Source organism: Anomaloglossus baeobatrachus, unplaced genomic scaffold, assembly GCF_048569485.1.
Source record: "Anomaloglossus baeobatrachus isolate aAnoBae1 unplaced genomic scaffold, aAnoBae1.hap1 Scaffold_244, whole genome shotgun sequence".
NCBI classification, from domain to species: domain Eukaryota; kingdom Metazoa; phylum Chordata; class Amphibia; order Anura; family Aromobatidae; genus Anomaloglossus; species Anomaloglossus baeobatrachus.
Genome location: NW_027442061.1, coordinates 250,509 through 256,508, shown reverse-complemented (window position 1 = coordinate 256,508; position 6,000 = coordinate 250,509). Strand labels below are relative to the sequence as shown.

Here is a 6,000-nt window from a genome sequence, read left to right as displayed (position 1 = left end):
AGCAATTATACCATGCTGACTCCATCCCTGCACAACCCCCGTCTGCTGCAGGGAAAGCCACAGCAATTATATCATGCTGACTCCATCCCCGCACAACCCCCGTCTGCTGCAGGGAAAGCCACAGCAATTATATCATGCTGACTCCATCCCCGCACAACCCCCGTCTGCTGCAGGGAAAGCCACAGCAATTATATCATGCTGACTCCATCCCTGCACAACCCCCGTCTGCTGCAGAGAAAGCCACAGCAATTATATCATGCTGACCCCATCCCTGCACAATCCCCGTCTGCTGCAGAGAAAGCCACAGCAATTATATCATGCTGACTCCATCCCCGCACAACCCCCGTCTGCTGCAGAGAAAGCCACAGCAATTATATCATGCTGAGTCCATCCCCGCACAACCCCCGTCTGCTGCAGAGAAAGCCACAGCAATTATATCATGCTGACTCCATCCCTGCACAACCCCCGTCTGCTGCAGAGAAAGCCACAGCAATTATATCATGCTGGCTCCATCCCCGCACAACCCCCGTCTGCTGCAGAGAAAGCCACAGCAATTATATCATGCTGACTCCATCCCCGCACAACCCCCGTCTGCTGCAGAGAAAGCCACAGCAATTATATCATGCTGACTCCATCCCTGCACAACCCCCGTCTGCTGCAGAGAAAGCCACAGCAATTATATCATGCTGACTCCATCCCTGCACAACCCCCGTCTGCTGCAGGGAAAGCCACAGCAATTATATCATGCTGACTCCATCCCCGCACAACCCCCGTCTGCTGCAGGGAAAGCCACAGCAATTATATCATGCTGACTCCATCCCTGCACAACCCCCGTCTGCTGCAGAGAAAGCCACAGCAATTATATCATGCTGACTCCATCCCCGCACAACCCCCGTCTGCTGCAGAGAAAGCCACAGCAATTATATCATGCTGGCTCCATCCCCGCACAACCCCCGTCTGCTGCAGAGAAAGCCACAGCAATTATATCATGCTGGCTCCATCCCCGCACAACCCCCGTCTGCTGCAGAGAAAGCCACAGCAATTATATCATGCTGACTCCATCCCTGCACAACCCCCGTCTGCTGCAGGGAAAGCCACCGCAATTATATCATGCTGACTCCATCCCCGCACAACCCCCGTCTGCTGCAGAGAAAGCCACAGCAATTATATCATGCTGACTCCATCCCTGCACAACCCCCGTCTGCTGCAGAGAAAGCCACAGCAATTATATCATGCTGGCTCCATCCCCGCACAACCCCCGTCTGCTGCAGAGAAAGCCACAGCAATTATATCATGCTGGCTCCATCCCCGCACAACCCCCGTCTGCTGCAGAGAAAGCCACAGCAATTATATCGTGCTGACTCCATCCCCGCACAACCCCCGTCTGCTGCAGAGAAAGCCACCGCAATTATATCATGCTGACTCCATCCCTGCACAACCCCCGTCTGCTGCAGAGAAAGCCACAGCAATTATATCATGCTGACCCCATCCCCGCACAACCCCCGTCTGCTGCAGAGAAAGCCACAGCAATTATATCATGCTGACTCCATCCCTGCACAACCCCCGTCTGCTGCAGAGAAAGCCACAGTCATTATATCATGCTGACTCCATCCCTGCACAACCCCCGTCTGCTGCAGAGAAAGCCACAGCAATTATATCATGCTGACTCCATCCCTGCACAACCCCCGTCTGCTGCAGAGAAAGCCACAGCAATTATATCATGCTGACTCCATCCCTGCACAACCCCCGTCTGCTGCAGAGAAAGCCACAGCAATTATATCATGCTGACCCCATCCCCGCACAACCCCCGTCTGCTGCAGAGAAAGCCACAGCAATTATATCATGCTGACTCCATCCCCGCACAACCCCCGTCTGCTGCAGAGAAAGCCATAGCAATTATATCATGCTGACTCCATCCCTGCACAACCCCCGTCTGCTGCAGAGAAAGCCACAGCCATTATATCATGCTGACTCCATCCCCGCACAACCCCCGTCTGCTGCAGAGAAAGCCACAGCAATTATATCATGCTGACTCCATCCCCGCACAACCCCCGTCTGCTGCAGAGAAAGCCACAGCCATTATATCATGCTGACTCCATTCCTGCACAACCCCCGTCTGCTGCAGAGAAAGCCACAGCAATTATATCATGCTGACTCCATCCCCGCACAACCCCCGTCTGCTGCAGAGAAAGCCACAGCAATTATATCATGCTGACTCCATCCCTGCACAACCCCCGTCTGCTGCAGAGAAAGCCACAGCAATTATATCATGCTGGCTCCATCCCTGCACAACCCCCGTCTGCTGCAGGGAAAGCCACAGCCATTATATCATGCTGACTCCATCCCTGCACAACCCCCGTCTGCTGCAGAGAAAGCCACAGCAATTATATCATGCTGACTCCATCCCCGCACAACCCCCGTCTGCTGCAGGGAAAGCCACAGCAATTATATCATGCTGGCTCCATCCCTGCACAACCCCCGTCTGCTGCAGGGAAAGCCACAGCCATTATATCATGCTGACTCCATCCCTGCACAACCCCCGTCTGCTGCAGAGAAAGCCACAGCAATTATATCATGCTGACTCCATCCCCGCACAACCCCCGTCTGCTGCAGGGAAAGCCACAGCAATTATATCATGCTGGCTCCATCCCTGCACAACCCCCGTCTGCTGCAGAGAAAGCCACAGCCATTATATCATGCTGACTCCATCCCCGCACAACCCCCGTCTGCTGCAGGGAAAGCCACAGCAATTATATCATGCTGGCTCCATCCCTGCACAACCCCCGTCTGCTGCAGAGAAAGCCACAGCAATTATATCATGCTGACTCCATCCCCGCACAACCCCCGTCTGCTGCAGAGAAAGCCACAGCAATTATATCATGCTGACTCCATCCCTGCACAACCCCCGTCTGCTGCAGAGAAAGCCACAGCCATTATATCATGCTGACTCCATCCCTGCACAACCCCCGTCTGCTGCAGAGAAAGCCACAGCAATTATATCATGCTGGCTCCATCCCTGCACAACCCCCGTCTGCTGCAGAGAAAGCCACAGCAATTATATCATGCTGACTCCATCCCTGCCCAACCCCCGTCTGCTGCAGAGAAAGCCACAGCAATTATATCATGCTGACTCCATCCCTGCACAACCCCCGTCTGCTGCAGAGAAAGCCACAGCAATTATATCATGCTGACTCCATCCCCGCACAACCCCCGTCTGCTGCAGAGAAAGCCACAGCAATTATATCATGCTGACTCCATCCCCGCACAACCCCCGTCTGCTGCAGGGAAAGCCACAGCAATTATATCATGCTGGCTCCATCCCTGCACAACCCCCGTCTGCTGCAGAGAAAGCCACAGCAATTATATCATGCTGACTCCATCCCTGCACAACCTCCGTCTGCTGCAGAGAAAGCCACAGCAATTATATCATGCTGACTCCATCCCTGCACAACCCCCGTCTGCTGCAGAGAAAGCCACAGCAATTATATCATGCTGGCTCCATCCCCGCACAACCCCCGTCTGCTGCAGAGAAAGCCACAGCAATTATATCATGCTGACTCCATCCCCGCACAACCCCCGTCTGCTGCAGAGAAAGCCACAGCAATTATATCATGCTGACTCCATCCCTGCACAACCCCCGTCTGCTGCAGAGAAAGCCACAGCAATTATATCATGCTGACTCCATCCCTGCACAACCCCCGTCTGCTGCAGAGAAAGCCACAGCAATTATATCATGCTGACTCCATCCCCGCACAACCCCCGTCTGCTGCAGAGAAAGCCACAGCAATTATATCATGCTGACTCCATCCCCGCACAACCCCCGTCTGCTGCAGAGAAAGCCACAGCAATTATATCATGCTGACTCCATCCCCGCACAACCCCCGTCTGCTGCAGAGAAAGCCACAGCAATTATATCATGCTGACTCCATCCCTGCACAACCCCCGTCTGCTGCAGAGAAAGCCACAGCAATTATATCATGCTGACTCCATCCCCGCACAACCCCCGTCTGCTGCAGAGAAAGCCACTGCAATTATATCATGCTGACTCCATCCCTGCACAACCCCCGTCTGCTGCAGAGAAAGCCACAGCAATTATATCATGCTGACTCCATCCCTGCACAACCCCCGTCTGCTACAGAGAAAGCCACAGCAATTATATCATGCTGGCTCCATCCCTGCACAACCCCCGTCTGCTGCAGAGAAAGCCACAGCAATTATATCATGCTGACCCCATCCCTGCCCAACCCCCGTCTGCTGCAGAGAAAGCCACCGCAATTATATCATGCTGACTCCATCCCCGCACAACCCCCGTCTGCTGCAGAGAAAGCCACAGCAATTATATCATGCTGACTCCATCCCCGCACAACCCCCGTCTGCTGCAGAGAAAGCCACAGCAATTATATCATGCTGACTCCATCCCTGCACAACCCCCGTCTGCTGCAGAGAAAGCCACAGCCATTATATCATGCTGACTCCATCCCTGCACAACCCCCGTCTGCTGCAGAGAAAGCCACAGCAATTATATCATGCTGACTCCATCCCTGCACAACCCCCGTCTGCTGCAGAGAAAGCCACAGCAATTATATCATGCTGACTCCATCCCCGCACAACCCCCGTCTGCTGCAGAGAAAGCCACAGCAATTATATCATGCTGACCCCATCCCCGCACAACCCCCGTCTGCTGCAGAGAAAGCCACAGCAATTATATCATGCTGACTCCATCCCTGCACAACCCCCGTCTGCTGCAGGGAAAGCCACAGCCATTATATCATGCTGACTCCATCCCTGCACAACCCCCGTCTGCTGCAGAGAAAGCCACAGCAATTATATCATGCTGACTCCATCCCTGCACAACCCCCGTCTGCTGCAGAGAAAGCCACAGCAATTATATCATGCTGACTCCATCCCTGCACAACCCCCGTCTGCTGCAGAGAAAGCCACAGCAATTATATCATGCTGACTCCATCCCTGCACAACCCCCGTCTGCTGCAGAGAAAGCCACAGCAATTATATCATGCTGACTCCATCCCTGCACAACCCCCGTCTGCTGCAGAGAAAGCCACAGCTATTATATCATGCTGACTCCATCCCCGCACAACCCCCGTCTGCTGCAGAGAAAGCCACAGCAATTATATCATGCTGACTCCATCCCTGCACAACCCCCGTCTGCTGCAGAGAAAGCCACAGCAATTATATCATGCTGACTCCATCCCTGCACAACCCCCGTCTGCTGCAGAGAAAGCCACAGCAATTATATCATGCTGGCTCCATCCCTGCACAACCCCCGTCTGCTGCAGAGAAAGCCACAGCAATTATATCATGCTGACTCCATCCCCGCACAACCCCCGTCTGCTGCAGAGAAAGCCACAGCAATTATATCATGCTGGCTCCATCCCTGCACAACCCCCGTCTGCTGCAGAGAAAGCCACAGCAATTATATCATGCTGACTCCATCCCCGCACAACCCCCGTCTGCTGCAGAGAAAGCCACAGCCATTATATCATGCTGACTCCATCCCTGCACAACCCCCGTCTGCTGCAGAGAAAGCCACAGCAATTATATCATGCTGACTCCATCCCTGCACAACCCCCGTCTGCTGCAGAGAAAGCCACAGCAATTATATCATGCTGACCCCATCCCTGCACAACCCCCGTCTGCTGCAGAGAAAGCCACAGCAATTATATCATGCTGACTCCATCCCTGCACAACCCCCGTCTGCTGCAGGGAAAGCCACAGCAATTATATCATGCTGACTCCATCCCTGCACAACCCCCGTCTGCTGCAGAGAAAGCCACAGCAATTATATCATGCTGACTCCATCCCCGCACAACCCCCGTCTGCTGCAGGGAAAGCCACAGCAATTATATCATGCTGACCCCATCCCTGCACAACCCCCGTCTGCTGCAGAGAAAGCCACAGCAATTATATCATGCTGACTCCATCCCTGCACAACCCCCGTCTACTGCAGAGAAAGCCACAGCAATTATATCATGCTGACTC

The 6,000-nt window shown here is 53.9% G+C and overlaps 1 protein-coding gene across 6 annotated transcripts in view; it reads left to right on the top strand.

Annotated features, from left to right (window-relative positions):
* Positions 1-6,000, top strand: part of MINK1 (misshapen like kinase 1) — a 155,423-nt gene that overhangs the window by 86,708 nt on the left and 62,715 nt on the right. The gene's annotated exons all lie outside the window — the stretch shown is intronic.